The following is a 16,545-nucleotide window of genomic DNA, read 5'->3' on the forward strand; positions in this document are numbered from 1 at the left end:
CCCCTTTTCTCTACTTGGGGCTGTCTTATCCTGCCCTGGGCAGTACTGACAAGTGGGTAAAAGAACATGGACTTCAAGTCAGAGAGTCCTACTTTCTAGCTCTCGCTGTGTGACCTTGGGCAAGTTGCTTACTCCCTCTGAGCCTGTTTCTGAGAAATGGGAAATAGGGTTGTTGTGACTATTAAATGAAATGATCTTTGTAGAGAACATTAGCAGGGTGCCTGGCTGAGGCACTGGTCAGAGTTTGAGGAGGTGATGTGTTTGCAGACAGTCAATGCCAAAGGAGAGAGGGATCCAATTAGGCATGCATTTCTAAGCCAGTAAAGGGTCTCTTTGGATCTTTGTATGATTTTTGTAAGGTAAGGAGAAAAAGGAAAAGAGGTTAGCAGTCTGGGAGGGAGGCAGATTAAAACTTTAATGCCTCATATCCAAAAGCCCTCATATACCTAAAGGGGTAATGTAGTATTCCATCTGTTTGTTTTAAATTTATTTATTTATTTATTTATTTTTAGCTGTGTTGGGTCTTCGTTTCTGTGCGAGGGCTTTCTCCAGTTGCGGCAAGCGGGGGCCACTCTTCATCGCGGTGCGCGGGCCTCTCACTATCGCGGCCTCTCTTGTTGGGAGCACAGGCTCCAGACGCGCAGGCTCAGTAGTTGTGGCTTACGGGCCTAGTCGCTCCGTGGCATGTGGGATCTTCCCAGACCAGGGCTCGAACCCGTGTCCCCTGCATTGGCAGGCAGATTCTCAACCACTGCGCCACCAGGGAAGCCCCATCTGTTTGTTTTAAAGATCAAAGTTTTCATATGTGTAGTTCCTCATATCACTATTAAAATCTATACTTAACATTGAATTTTTGAAAAAGACATGCACATGTTTAAAAAAATTATAAAGTACCAAAGGGTACTTTCAATGAATGAAAACTAAGCCTTTCTCCAACCCAGGTCCAATTCATCTCCCTGTTAGCAATCATTGACAATTTCTTATGACTCCTTCCAGGTATTACCTGTGCATGTACAGCAAAACCATACAGGATTGTGCATGGATAACTGTAGCAATACAGAGTATCAATAGAAATAATTGCCCCATTAATAATGGCCCCCTCCCCTGTTTTCTTTTCTTCCTATCTTCATTTATTGATATCTCTTGGAGATCTTTATAACCATACACATAGATCTGCCTCATTTTCTCTATGTTTGCATGACAGTCCACTGTAAGAGTGAAACAGGAGGGAAGGGGGCAGGGCACAACCTTTAGAAGAATGACATAGCCCAAGGACATGGCATAAACTGATTAGAACCAAATAGGTCCAAGATGGCGGACAAGCCGACTTTCCACTAGACCTTGAGCCTCAGTATACTCTCATTGTAATACATCAGCAAGCTAAATGACACACCCACAGGTGCCATGACAGTTCCAAGGCTGACCCTAAAGGTCGAAAAGTGGGTGGTGGCCCAACTTCTGGAAATCCCCACCCCTTCCTCAAAATAGCTGGAATAATCCTCCCACTCATTAGCCTATGAAATTACCCACCCCTATAAAAACTGACAACCGCATACCCTGGTGCCTTTCTCACCTTCTGAGATGGCCCACACTCTGTGGAGTGTTTCTCTCTAAATAAATCCACTTCTTACCTATCACTTTGTCTCTCACTGAACTCCTTCTGTGACGAGACATGGAGAACCTGAGTTTCATTAAGTCCTGAGAACAGGTGTGTGATCTCAGTTAAAAGACCATGGGTTCAAGTCCCAATCTGAGTTGCACGGTTTCAAGAGTGCACTGTATTGTTGTATTGTAACTACCCAGTCCCATATAGCTCGACATTTGGGTTGTTTCTTGTCTCTACTGCAAGCAGTGCTTCAATGAATAATATTACACTGGGTCTTTGTTCATAGGTAGAAGTTTAACAGTGAAAGGTACATACAGGCACATATTTTTAATCACCCTTCCTGAGTGATTAGCTTTGTTTGGGAAATACTGATTCAGGTGATATTCTTAGGAGCATTCCTTACCTAATACACCACCCATCCATTCTCTCCACAAAAGTGTATTTTCTGGGGTCTTGCCCATGCTTTTTTCTGTTACTAAACACAAGTTTGTGTGCCAGATGCACAGTGAGGCTAAACAAACTGAAACGTCGGAGTTTGGAGCAGAGAAAAGTTTATTGCAGGGCCATGCAAGGAGAATGGGTGACTCAGCCTCAAAAACCACCGAACTCCTGACGGTTTTCAGGGAGAAATTTTTACAGGCAAAATTTGGGTTGAGGGCTGTAGAGTGTGTGACTTTCTTCTGATTGGCTTGGTGGTGAGGTATCGGGAGCGTTTGTTCTCACTTAGTTGAGGCATGCATCCTTACGGTGCCTGGGCGTGCCTGGGCGTGCCTGGGGTCTTCGTTGTGGCGTGCAGGTTTCTCTAGTTGTGGCATGCGGGTTTCTTCTCTCTCTAGTTGTGGTGCGCGGGCTCCAGGGCGCATGGGCTCTGTAGTTTGCGGCATGTGGGCTCTCTCACGGAGGCGTACAAGCTCAATAGTTGTGGCTCTCGGGCTTAGTTGCCCCGCAGCATGTGGGATCTCAATTCCCCGACCAGGGATCGAACCGTGTCCCCTGCACTGGAAGGTGGATTCTTTACCACTGGACCACCAGGGAAGTCCCGGTTCCAGGAATCTTGTGCTCAGCCTGAAGTTATCATCCTCCACCTGGGCAGGGGCCTTAGTTCCTGCAGAAGAACTCAAAGATATTGTTATGTATCTTCCTTCAGGAAGAACTAAGACCCTGCCCCAAGGCTGCACTATTGTTTCTTGACTTCTCCTCCTTTGTCTCTGCATTCCCTCCCTTCCCTGACTAGCAATTGTTTGAACCTCCCCTTTGGAACTCAAGGAAGGTCAAGGAGGCCGGAAGTCTTTTTCCAGCAAATAAGAAACGGGACATGGAAAGGATTTGTACCAGGAAGGGCCCCACAGAGTCTCGCTCCATTTCATTTCCACCCCCATTCTCAGAGCTTTGGGGAGAATTGGCAGAAACAAAAGGGTGAAGTTGTGTTCTGGAGGGGTTTGCAGAATTTGTTTGCCAGTAGAAAGACTAGTAGGAGGCCGTGTACTCTCCCTTAGGTGACTACATCAGGGTTCTCACCGCTGGCACTATTAATTTGGCCCCCTTCATCATGGGGGCTCTCCTGGGCTTCCCAGGCCTCCATCCATTAGATGCCAGTAGCCCCTCTACCTAGTTGTGAAAAGATCATATGTCTCCTGGGGGCAAAATCTCCTCCATCTTGAGAAAAAGCGCTTCAGACACATCCATGGTGGTAAATTACTCACTGAACATTTACTAAGTATCCAGCATCTGGATCCTGAGGTAAATGACCACAGGAAGATGCCAACTTGTTCTCTCCTGTGGAAGACAGTCACAGCCACCGGAAGGGTCTTGTCCACCTTCTCACTCTGGTAATCCATTTCCTCTTCCTTTCTTCCTACCCACTATTAGACAGCAAAACCATACAGGATTGTGCATGGATAACTATAGCAACACAGAGACAACACAGTACATGAACACAGTCTCACTGTAAAACTTTGCAATAATATATTATCCTTGTTGCTCCCACCCTAGGGGAATCCCTAGGGGGAATGGCTTGTTTTAAATTTAGAATTCTTACCAGGTGCACTTACATACCTATTTTAACATACAGAAATCAGGCGTTTTGGTTTTTCGTTTTTAACATAAATGGGAATTCACTGTATGTTTTGTTGAACTTGATTTTTGTCAGTTAACAATCCAATTAACAACTGGAGACAGGCTCATATCAGTATAGTTCGACCTCATTCTCTTTTAAACTGCTGCATAGTAATCTATACTATGGGCATATTACCGGTTAATCAGTTTGCAAATTGATGAGCAATTAGGTTTTGTTTTTAAATATCATAACAAAGCTGACAGTGCTGTAATGAACGCGTAGTACATGTCTCTTGGTAAAAAAAAAACAACACATGGCTATCAAGCAAGAAGGGAGATATACACAATTTTAACAGACTGCCAAACAGCCCTACAAAAAGAGCTGTTATCACTTAAAATTCCCTCCAAATGTGATTAAGAATAGCCTTGACCCCCATCACAGGCCACCTGGGTTAAATTACCAATCTGTGAATTTGAAGTGTTGCCAATCCGCTCTCCTTAGCGTTTCAATTTGTAAACTCGTGTTGTAAAATGCAAATTTCTTAGTTCACCCTTTAAGAAACCTTTCAGGGGCTCTCCAACGCCCTCAGAATAAAGTCCAAATTCCTTAGCAAGGCTAACGTGATCCTGGAGGTTCCTTACTCCAGAAAACCTCTAGCAGCTTCTCTCCTCTGAGCCGAGTTCCCTCCGGTGCCCCCAGAGCCCCACACGCTCGTTCCCCAGTTTTGGGAGCTCCCGGCACGCCGCAGAGGCACGGTTTGTTGAATGGGTGACAGCGGGCGGGGACAGCATCTCGGTCATCTCTGACCCCAGTCCCTGGAGCTCAATAAATGCTTACTGAGCGAGGCCAGTGCGGGAGAGGGGCCTGGGGGGCCAGAGGGACGCTCCCACTTCGCTCCTGGAGCCGCACCTCCGACCCCACCAGGCTGCTGCCTGCGTCCCTTCGTCCCCAACAGAGAGGACTCACGTGCTTCATTTCCAAATTTGCAAAACAACGAGAGCCCCTTCCGCAGGGTCACATGCCTGGAAGGAGAACCGACAGAGGCGGTCTCTGTATTTCCATATAAAATGCTCATGTGATCAACAGAAGGCCCAACAAAACAGAGTCGTGGACAGGACCCGGCTGGAGTGCCACTTAGCCCCTGAAGTGTTTCGGGAAAGCTTCGGGGTGTCCATATAGGAGTTTTGTTTTTTTTTTTAATATAAATTTATTTATTTTTATTTTTGGCTGCGTTGGGTTTTTGTTGCGGTGCGCGGGCTTCTCATTGCGGTGGCTTCTCTTGTTAGGAAGCACAGGCTCTAGGCACGTGGGCTCAGTAGCTGTGACACGCGGGCTTAGTTGCTCCGCAGCATGTGGGATCTTCCCGGACCAGGGCTCGAACCCGTGTCTTAACCACTGAGCCAACAAGTCAGTCCCCACATAAGAGTCTGACAAGCTACCTTTTAAAGACGCAACGACCTGAAGAAATAAGCCCTCACATCCAAAGCAACTGTAAATCTGAATGACAATGGTGGTGACGCCCAGGATATTGCAGGAAGGCCCAAGCCCATAGGAGAATTTACATACTCCCGTTCCTCGGTGAACACCCACCAGCCGACAAGCCGCAGCACTTGCCGAGAACAGCAGGGTAGAAATTGGTGTCCTCAAACTCAACGGTTTTCACCTGCGACCTTTTTACAGGATCTTAGGTACACAACGGGAGTTACTTTCTCCTCTGGCTTTCCTTGAACAGTTGTTCCACAAGAGTGCTGACTAATGGTGGGAGCCAGCAAGTGCCCTTAGGCGGCCTCATGGAAATAAAAAAGTTGGTATAAGAAAGAAAAACAAAACAAAACAACCAAACAACGGGAAACTTTACCACCTGGCTCCCCTGGTACCAAACTATGAGAAAAAGGCGGGAGAGGGGGCCTCAGGGACCGCACCCAAGAAGTGAAGAAAGAAAAAAGGACAGAAACCGGAGCCCAGAGAGCCTCAGAACCGCCCCAGAGGGCACGGCGTACCCGGGGCTAGGTCTCCTCGGTGCGGTCCAACCCCTGCGTCAATCAGCTCCTTCCCGCGCTGTGATTGGTGGGCTTCCTTGGCCACCCTGGCGCCCACCTCCTAGTTGCTTGGGGTTTACTTCCCCAAAGTACACGGGCCCCACCTTGTGGAGCAACCGCTCCTGCATGGAAAGCGGATCTCCGCCCTGGGGAAGACTTTGTAACGAATGGGAGCACCCTCACATATTTATTGGCTACTGTGGATATCGGTCACAGAACTTCCCACCCGCCTTCCCACCGTACCTTTCAGTTATAGGTCTCTCTTAGTGCCAATCCGTTACTAGGGAAACGAGCTCCTCACAGTCTCATAGGCATGAGTCAAAGCCAATCAAGAGCCACGCCTTCATCCTGAGTCAGTACCCAATTGCTGTTCGAAGAGCCCAGGGTGCGCAGTCGGGATTGGCCACCAGAGTGCCCGACCTGGCCGCAACAAGTTAGGCTGAATCGCCCTTATATAGCCCGGCGACGGAACACGCGTGTGTGCGGACGCAGTTGCGTGAGGGGTTTTTTGCATTTTGCTGTGCTGTGGAGCAGAGCTTGTTCCTCTCCCGCTCAGCCGTGCAGGTACGCCGAGGTGTGGGCGGGGCTGGGCGGCCCCGGGAGGACGAGGACGAGCTGGGGCTGTGGTGAGAAGGAGAAGTCCTAACGGCGACCGCGCGAGGCGCGCCTCCCACCCCCCCCCGCCGCAACGGCCGCAGGCGCGCGGCGGACGCACGGGCGCGCGGAGGCTCTTCGCCCCCCGCCCCCACCGGCCCGGCGCGCGTGGCCGTGTCCGCGTCCGCCGCTTGCGCGTGCCGCGCCCAAAGGCCACGGCGAGCGAGAGCGAGCCGCAGCCGCCGCCCGGGGCCCCAGGGTGATCTCGGGGGCCTGGGGCCCCGCGCGGCCGGCTCGGTAGCTTTTCCCGCCTGCACCCCCGCCCCTCTCCGCGCGCCAGCCGAGTCCTTCCTCCCCTGGCGGGGTCTCCAGCTTAACCCAGACCAGAGGAGGCTTTTCTTTGGGTGGGGGACACGAAAGTGCGATGAGAATTTCTCGTCTCGAGAAGCAGAAGTGCTGCTCCTAGGTTTTACAAGGAGTAAGGGGGGAGCAGCGAGTTCATGGGTATTGAGTGATGATAATAGCTAACATTTTTCCAAGCCCTCGCTGTGTGCCAGGCAGTGTGCGGAGCAACTTGTGTGTCTCTTCTTTACTCCCGAAATGCCCCGATGAAGTATGTACGATGCTTTTCCTCTTTTTACAGCGGACTCGAAGGCCCAGAGGTGGAGTGACACGGTCAAAGGCACACAGACCGTAAGGGGCGGGTATTTGTTTGAACCTAGGCGGTCTGACTCCCAGTCACCGAACCTGTTTTATTCTTTGTCCCAGCGCCCTGTGCGGCTCTAGGGCATCTTTGCCCCCAGAACGCTAGTCCCTGGGGTCAGCATCAGCCTCGGAAGGCCGACTGCAGGGGCATTTGTGCTTGGGCCAGTTGAGGGCTTCCAGGGAGACGAGGGTTGGACGTGGGATTATGACAAAGGAAAAGAAAGGGTTTTTTGGGCTTCTTTTCTACAGATATTCCTACAGGTAGCTGATGGATGTGCTGCCCTAAAAGCTTCTGGGAAAAGCATAGAATAAAATGAATAAGCCCAATGATCCTGGACAGTGTTCCTCGTCAGATTTGAAACTTACAGCCTGATGATGGGAAGTTCCCGCCAGCAGGAAGTTAGGCTCTGATAGTAGATCTTGAATCTTCTTTCTTCATTTTTTAATTGGAGCAGGCTTTTGAGAAAGACCCTCGAGAAGACAGTTGGACTTCCTCATTTTATGTAGTTGAAGAAAATGAGGTTGCAGAGCGATGAGTTTCAGATCTGGCCGTGACGTATAAGTGAAAATTTGAAATGGGAGTGGAAAGCTTGCAGCCCAGCTACAGGACAAATTTGACCTCTGTGGAGCCTCAGCTAGGTGAATTAGGGGTGATTGAGAGGTGTTGGAAATCTTACCCTTATGGCAGTTGGGAACTTACGTGGATGAAAACTTGTCTACGTACATTTATTTAGCGGTGTGTGTATGCTCCTGTTATATGCAAACGTAGAAGACACCTTCAAAGACTTGAGTGTAAATTTTTCTAGTAGAGTTATATCTGAGATTTTTTTAAAGCCAGTTTATTCCTTGACTTAATGAAATAATAAATGTTCCTGTGTTGCAGGTCCGAATCATTACTTTGCATCACAAATGTCTCTACTTGAGATAAAGCCACATTAAAAGTTTTGGAGCTAGCTCTTCTGAATTAATTTTGATTGGAATGGCTGTCGACCATTTTTCTTTCTCTCTCTCTTTTTTTTTTAAGAAGTTTATCTATTTTGTTTGTGCAGACACTTTTTAGAATTGGTCTTTGTATAAGAATTTGCTGCCAGAGGGAACACATAATTTACATCTTTGTAAGTAAATTAAAAAGCTATGAGGAAACAAACATTTGTGTTTCCATTTACCCAGTAATTTCCATATTTCTTAACAGAAAGTAGCAGTAGATACAGGATCAAAATAGCTTCTGGACAGGTTCCAGCACCTTTGTTGGTGTTGCCATGAATGACAGATAGCTTTAGAGTATAACATTGTTTTCTTTGGAACTTGCCTTCTTGTAGCAATTCCAGTTACCTGCATTTATACACCAGTTAGCTATTGAATTAGCATTTTAAGTTATCAAATGTTAAAACACTAATGACCTACATTTAAACTGTTAATGAGTCCACTGATTATTCCTTGAGGTGAAATATATCAGAATGAAAGTTCTTTGTGTATTAATTGAGGGAAATTTTTGTTAGTTTCCCCTTTAGATATTTTAAAAAATACTGTTCTTGGCTTCAGGCAAATGGTTATCGGTTGGGTAGGAATATGAAAGCTGGTATTTCACAGATCCGTAGCCCAGTTGATCGCTTGTGTATTCATTGATCAAGAACAAATGAATTGAAGCAAATTGTGATAATACAAGACTTGTCTGCCTGGCTTCAATCCAAGCTAGAGGTTACTTTTGCTGTTAAATCCTTTGAATTTAAGCTTTTGTATCTCTTCTAACTGGTAGAAAAGTAGGTAGTTCTTTGTTCTTTTATTTAACTCACTTTAGTTTGCTGTTCTCAGCTGACAGTCTGCTAAGGGAACACCAGGAGATTTGGTAATGTTTCTTGGTGACCTACTTCACAGCAGTTTTTGGTAATTTACATTTTTTTAAACTTGTTTCAGTACTTTGCCTAGAAAGTAAAGAGCAGAAGTTTGTTTTAAATTTTTATAGGTTTGTGAATTGTATATGGTTCTTAGGACGGATGGGGCAGTGTTAAAAAAATGAAATTTGTTATAAAGCCTGAATGTGTGACCTAAACCAGTTTTTCTTTTTGCCAGTTTACTAACATTACCCACTTGATCTTTCAACATTTTGCAGTTAGATTTGTTTCTTAAAATACTTCAAAATTCAAATATGCATTGTATATTCATTTAATTGTGCTTTAAGACTTCCTTGGACAAAATTTACTGACTTTAAAGAGGGAGATAATTGTTAAAGTAGGTAGCTAAGAACCCCCCCCCCCCCCCACCAGTAATCAGTTTTTAACATCTAGTGGGACCTTTAGTACAGTACTATCCTTCCAGCCATGGAGTTAAATTTAAGATTCAGCAACTGTAATCACACTTGTAGTTGGTGATCACGCTGTGGTGAACAACTAAGTTTGTTTTTAAATCTCAAAAGTCAGCTTTCTGTCTGTTTGTTTATTTATTTATTTATAGTATTCTTGGTCACCCTATCTGGCTTTGGTTGGGAAAGCTTAATTGCAAGCCTGATGATACGGTGACGAGTTAGGAAAAATCTGCACATGAAGAGTGGGAAGAGGGGGCTTAACAAAGCAGAAAGTTATTAGAAGTTCTCTTGTAGGCTGTGGCCTTTGTAAATAAAATCAGGTCTTTAGATTTTAAGTGATAGATTTCCACTTCTGCCTTCTGGCCAATCTGTTATGTCATATTGCTTGGCTGTTTAGCCTGGGTGCTGTATTTCAGGTATTTAATAAAAAGTAAATATTAGAGATGGTTAGAGATGGTTCAGAGAAAAAAAGCTGGCTTCCTAGATGGGACACACTTCAGCTTAGTAGGAATGTCATCCTTGGTGGCTGTTAAGTGGCTTTGTGGCAGCATCATTGCTTATTTGTATAGCTGTTTATGTATTTTTAAAGTGCATTCACACATCTTAGGTATTCTCATGTTTTTGCTTATAAGACCTGGAGCTCTGTAACCTAAATAGTTGTCTAAACTGTTTTGTAAAGCAAGTGGTGTAACTGGTAAGGATATGTGCTAGATATATTTCCTTGTTCAGAAACTTTGAAGGTTTTAGAATTTCCTTATTCAAAAAATCTTTGAAGGTTTTAGAAGGCATCAGTGGCACATACCTGCCTTTCCAGGGTTTTTTGTTTGTTTGTTTGTTTTAACAGCTGCGCCTCAAGTATATCCCATGTTTATGGACTATCTTGAGCTTACGCCTAGGGATTCCTGGCATACATCCACCTATGCTTTATGAGATCTAAAGCATAGGAAATTCATGTTTTTAAGGAATTTCGTAGATGAAGCATTAGTATATAGTTAACGGTATTTTTTCATCTTGGTGAGAAAGGACAGATTGTTGCTTAATTATAAACCTAGCTGACTAGCTTTTAATGCTGGATTGGGGAAGGGATGTTAAAAATCAAGAAAAGTTAGTGAATTAAGTTTCTCAGTTCTTGAATTTTTTTCTCTTGAGGAAACGTGTTTTTTGAGGTAATTTTGGATTTACAGACAAGTTGCAATACAGCCATGTCTTGTATACCCCTTACCCAACTTCACTAATGTTAACATCTCACCTAATCATGGTCCATTTTTCAAAAATAAATTGACATTGATAAAGTATTATTAACAAAGGATTGACCTTATATGGATTTCCTTAGTTTTTCCATTAATGTCCTTTTTTTCTGTTCTAGGATCCAATCCAGGATACCACATTGCAGTTAGTCCTCATGTCTCCTTGGTTTCTCTTCTCTGATCTGTGACAGTTTCTTGTATTTTCTTTCTCTTTAATGACCTTGACACTTGATCTCAGTTTGGTTATACTTGGTGTTGAGTAGACTGAGGTTATGGATTTTGGGAAGAATACCACAGAGGTGACTTAGCCTTCTTACTGCATCACGGGGCACGTAATACCATTCCTGGTTGAATTTAACCTTGATCACTTGATTAAAGTGGTGTGTACCAGGTTAGTATTTTTTTCCTTTCCATATTCTTTTCATTAGAAGCTAGTCACTAAAGGAGGAAAATCTTTGAATTTGTAGACATATATTAAAGCTACCGCTGTAGTTACTAAACATTTTGGGGGAAACACTTTGAACTTAGGCAGATATTCTGTTTCTCTAGTTTCCCTGCTTAATGTTAGCATTCATTAGTGGATCTTGCCTGCAGCTCTTATGGTGGTGTTCTCATGGTGATTCTTTATTTCCCTTGTTTCTTCTCCATCATTTGAAATTCTTAGGTAAGAAAGATTTGTCTCTTCTCCCCATTTTTTTTTTTTTTTAAAGTTTTTACTTGATTTTATTTATTTATTTATTTATTTTTGGCTGTGTTGGGTCTTCGGTTCGTGCGAGGGCTTTCTCCAGTTGCGGCAAGCGGGGGCCACTCTTCATCGCGGTGCGGGGACCGCTCTTCATCGCGGTGCGCGGGCCTTTCTCTATCGCGGCCCCTCCCGTCGCGGGGCACAGGCTCCAGACGCGCAGGCTCAGCAATTGTGGCTCACGGGCCCAGCTGCTCCGTGGCATGTGGGATCTTCCCAGACCAGGGCTCGAACCCGTGTCCCCTGCATTAGCAGGCAGATTCTCAACCACTGCGCCACCAGGGAAGCCCTCCCCATTTTTTTAATTCTTCATTTTCCCATTTTTTAACACTACTCACCCATTAATTTTTAAATTTTTAGTTATGTCAGTATAGGCTCATGGATATTCTTTGGGGTTGTAATCCAGTGTTTTCATAACTTATTTTTGGTTTTTTACTTATTACTTTATTTTTTGAATTGTTCCAGTTTTGACTCTTGTATTCTTTTGATGTTCCCCTATTTTTTTTTTTTTTTTTTTTTTTAAGCATTTTCTTTCTTTATCAGGTACTTCAGGCTCATGTTGTATTTTGCCTGTCCTGTGTCTCCAAGGAGTTGTCAGTAAGAATTTTGAAGGAGAGTGACAGGTGGTAAATGTCAAGAGTTTGGAAAATAGATTGAACAGTAGTAGATGTAGTGATAGTTCATGCCGCTCTTAATCTGAGCAGAAGCGGCTTGGTTTCTGTAGTTTCTTCTCTGGTCTGGGAAAGCATTTTTATTTCTCATAACTAAGCCAAATTTCAAATGTTTGAATACATAGCATAACTTTGCAACAAAATTTACAACATATTCATGTTAGTACACAGAAACCCTCGCTGTTTATTTTTCCGTAGTGTTTTAGATAGGTTATTACAATAGAGTAAAAAGATCCCTTAAATGTCATTGTACTCAGAATTGACAGTTAACATTTTGAGTTACTCTTTTAAATTTGCTTTTTTTTCCGGTACAGGTTCCCATTCTGCTCTCTTCCCCTGAGATGACCTTTTGTCTTTCCAAGCTATTATATTGATGGGTTAAAAAACAGCTTTATTGAGGTATAATTGACATACAATAAACTGCACATATTTCAAGTGTAGAATCTGATAGCTTTTGGCATTGTTTATACCTATGAAACCACCACAATCAAGATAGTGAAAATAGCTATCATCCCCAAAAGTTTTCTCATGCTCCTTTGCATTCCGTCTTTCCTATCCACTCTCCCTCCTCTTCTGCCCCCAGGGATCCCTTATCTGCTTTCTGTCACTGAAGATCAGTTTATACTTTCTAGAATTTTTATGTAAATGGAATCATACAATATGTGCTTTTAAAAAAAAAATTGCTGAGTAATACTGTTTGTTCTATTCTGTAAATATACCACAATTTGTTTATCCATTCACCTGTTGATGGACATTGGTTTGTTTCCAGCCTTTAGCTATTACAAATAAAACTTCTTAAGAAACCGCCTAACTTTTACAACGTGGTTGTACCATTTTACATTCCCGCCAGCAATGTTTGAGGGTTCCATTTCCTCGATACCCTGGCCAACACTGTATTATCAGCCTTTTAAGTTGTCATTCTGACAGGTGTGTAGTGGTACTTTACTGTGGTTTTAATTTGCATTTCTATAATTACTAACGGTGTTGATGTTCAGCATTTTTCGTGTGCTTATTTGACATTCAAATAATTTCTTTGTTGAATTGTCTCCTCAGATTTGTCGCTCATATTTTTTAGTTGTTTTTCAGTTTTGAGAGTTCTTTAATATATTCTGTATACAAGTTGCTTTGCAAATAGTTACCTCAAGCCTGCTTTGCCTTTTCATTCTCTTGATAGTGTCTTTGCAAAGTGAAAGTTTTTATTTATTTGTTTATTTTGGCTATGCTGTGCGGCATACGAGATCCTACTTCCCTGACCGGGGATCAAACCTGCACCCCCTGCAGTAGAAGCGCGGAGTCTTAACCACTGGACCGCCAGGGAAGTCCCTGGAAGGTTTTAATTTTGATGGAGTTCACATTATCAATCTGTGCTCTTATAGATCACGTTTTTAGTGTTGTATCCAAAAATGACTCACTGTCATTCAGATTTTCTTTAGAAGTTTTATAGTTTTAGGTAAAACCTAAAACTATTAAGTAAATTTTAATATTCTGTGAGTCTTGAATTGAGGTTCTCTTTATTTCTATATATGGATGTGCAGTTGTTCTAGCACCATTTGTTGAAAAGAGTATCCTTTTTCTACTGAATTGTCTGCACTTTTGGAAATCAATTGTCCATTTATATGTGAATATATTTCTTTATCCTGTTTCATGGATCTATTTGTCTAGTTTTACATCCAGACTGTTTTAAAAATAAATTTACTGATGTATCTATGAACAATTCTGCTATTGTTTTGTGTATACTAAAAACACTTAAACATTTCAAGGCTATCATACAGTACTTATTTGGCAAGTGACTTTTTGTTTCTTTTTTTAAATTCCAAGCTGATGTATTTATTTTTTAAAAAATTATTTACTTACTTATTTTTGGCTGCGTAGGGTCTTCGTTGCTGCGCGCGGGCTTTCTCTAGTTGCAGAGAGCGGGACTACTCTTCGTTGAGGTGCGCAGGCTTCTCATTGCGGTGGCTTCCCTTGTTGTGGAGCACGGGCTCTAGGCGCGCAGGCTTCAGTAGTTGTGGCTCGCAGGCTCTAGAGCGTAGACTCAGTAGCTGTGGCGCATGGGCTTAGTTGCTCCACGGCATGTGGGATCTTCCCGGACCAGGGTTCGAATCCGTGTCCTCTGCATTGGCAGGCGGATTCTTTTTTTTTTTTTTTTTAAATTAATTAATTTATTTTTATTTTATGGGTGTGTTGGATCTTCGTTTCTGTGCGAGGGCTTTCTCTAGTTGTGGTGAGCGGGGGCCACTCTTCATTGCGGTGCGCGGGCCTCTCGCTGTCGCGGCCTCTCTTGTTGCAGAGCACAGGCTCCAGACGCGCAGGCTCAGTAGTTGTGACCCACAGGCTTAGTTGCTCTGCGGCATGTGGGATCTTCCCGGACCAAGGATCGAACCTGTGTCCCCTGCATTGGCAGGTGGATTCTTAACCACTGCGCCACCAGGGAAGTCCCTTACAGGGATTTTTAAAGATCATTTTGTTTTAAGAGCTAGAATATGTAAGATAACAGGTCATAAATTATTGGATGTTGGTACCCTTTGTTGCGTTTTTCTTTTTCTTTTATTCTGAAAGTAATTCATGTTCATCCCAGGACATTCCAGCAATTCAGAGGTCTATGAGTTTTATTCTTTTTAACAGGCACATAGTATTCCTTTAAAAATGTTTTATATATATTATATGGAACAAAATATAATTTTCTATAACACAGGTAATGAAACGGTGAATACCTTTAAACCTTATGTTGTATGTATTTACACCTTGTGTTTTTTATATAGTACTTTTTGTATGGATTATTTCATAATATAAACACCCCCCTTCCCCCCCCCCCCCCCAAAAAAAAGGAAGTGGTCAGTATTCTCAGTTTTTAGGTTGCTAATGTGAAATAAACATTTTGATTCATATTTTCTTGTAGTTTTTCTCAGGGGAAATATTCTTTATGACTGCGATGAATAAAAATTGTTTTAGAAATACTTCAGCAAACTTATTTTCCTAGCCTAAGAATAAAATAAATTTTTAGCAGTGTTCAGCAGAAAAGTAAAACTTAATGCTTTATATATGTTTTTTTAAAGAGAGCAGAAATTTTTATATCTAACATAGCATAAGCGTACCTAAATTTATTGTAGCTTCGTGATGCATGTTTTAAAAGTTAAGATATTAAGATGTGAACGTCATTTGGTTTTACAGTTTAATTGGGCCAGTTACATTCTGTGGGCATACAGGTGACTCTGTGTGGCATTCATGAGTAGACCACTGCAGTCATCAAGTCAACCTAGAAGTTCACTAAAAAGTAGTTTTACATTAAGTGCTTAGGCTTCCGTAGTCCAAGATACTCTAGAAAAATTCTTATTCTCTCAGGAGATAATCCTCTTTTTATTTTGCTAGCAAAATAGTTAAATAATCTTCTGGGTGACAGAAAATGGTGGGATGTAGAAATGTTTTCTTTCACTATAGTTAATAGTTATAATAGTAAAAGTAATAGTAACAGCTAACATTTATTGCTTACTACCAGACACTTAATTCTTGCAGTTATGATTTTAATTTTAAAGATGAAAGAACTGAGGGCACCAGAGATTGTTACTAGCTCAGGAGCACAACTAGTGTTAGAATTTTGCCCAGTGAGAATTGGTCAGAGAAAATTTGAAGGTTTCCTTTTGTTGCATCTCAAATACTCATTCACTGTTTTAAAGTAGAGCACTCAGTTTCACTGTTCACTTGTTATATCTTACTGGTCTTAGATTTACCAGTGCAGTTAGAACTGGTAAACTGAAGGTATTGTTTACTATCTTTGCTTCCTTAAGTATTTCTAAGTGGCCAAGTTTTTCTTTACTTCTTGAGGTCAAGAACTGTTCTGTTCTTCCCCTTTCCCTAAACTAGGACTTTTTCAGTATTTCTTGAAAAAAATTTTAAGGGAAAGTATAATTTTTAAAATGTATTTTTCTTGTCCCCTTTGTAGAGTACAATTTTGGCATATTATGACATTCACAATATTACAAACTTGGATATAAAATTAATGGAAAGTAAACTTTAGTGGAAGTGAGTGATTTGCTTCTTCCCCCTTTATTCTTCCTAGGTCCTGTTTCTTTCATCACTGATCTTTCTAGACCACAATGATTTTATTTTATATCATTTTTAGGAATATTACTTTTGAGTGATTTGTAATATATACCCCAAAAGGTTTATCCTGTAGATCTGAAAGCAGTGTTGCAAGGGAGTGATCTCCAATTTGGAATTACTTGGAATGTTCAACGAACTTACTTTGTCTTGGGAGAGTGGCATGTATCTTTTAGGAAGTCTTCCAGTCTTCACATCAGCATGGGGAAGGGGGAATTGCTGTTGATAATTAAAATAATAAGACTATCTAGTTTGTCTCTTATTTCTGATTTTGGTACATGCTTCATAGTCCAACCAATAATGTATCCATTGGCATATGCTGTTATATAAGGAACAGCCAGAATCCATAGTATTATAAATTTGTAAAACCTCTTCTAAAAGGACACAGTGTTTCAGGAGTATTTAATAAATGAGGGAGGATCTCATGTATTTTTAGCATGTATTTTCATTGGTATGCATAGTTTCTAATTGTCACAGTGGATCAG

At 42.4% G+C, this 16,545-nt stretch overlaps 1 protein-coding gene and 1 long non-coding RNA gene across 4 annotated transcripts in view; one reads left to right on the forward strand and one right to left on the reverse strand.

Annotated features, from left to right (window-relative positions):
• Window positions 1–2,369: 2,369 nt before the first annotated feature.
• LOC103007513 (uncharacterized) lies at window positions 2,370–5,656 on the reverse strand. Of its 3 annotated transcripts, none has more exons than XR_451572.2 (3): window positions 5,253–5,656; window positions 3,310–3,468; window positions 2,370–2,711 (listed from the first exon to the last, which is right to left on the reverse strand). It is a non-coding gene; the product is annotated as an uncharacterized LOC103007513 (long non-coding RNA). The 3 variants fall into 3 exon arrangements; XR_451573.2 differs by having other exon boundaries at window positions 3,310–3,508; XR_009007155.1 differs by lacking the exon at window positions 5,253–5,656 and adding an exon at window positions 4,500–4,608 and having other exon boundaries at window positions 3,310–3,508.
• A 464-nt stretch (window positions 5,657–6,120) lies between these two features.
• G3BP1 (G3BP stress granule assembly factor 1) overlaps window positions 6,121–16,545 on the forward strand; it is a 30,428-nt gene continuing 20,003 nt past the window's right edge. Inside the window, exon 1 of the mRNA XM_007188613.2 lies at window positions 6,121–6,265. The gene's annotated coding sequence lies outside the window, so the exon portion shown is untranslated. The remainder of the gene's footprint in view (window positions 6,266–16,545) is intronic.

The sequence above is a fragment of the Balaenoptera acutorostrata genome, chromosome 2 (genome assembly GCF_949987535.1).
Source record: "Balaenoptera acutorostrata chromosome 2, mBalAcu1.1, whole genome shotgun sequence".
Lineage (NCBI taxonomy): Eukaryota > Metazoa > Chordata > Mammalia > Artiodactyla > Balaenopteridae > Balaenoptera > Balaenoptera acutorostrata.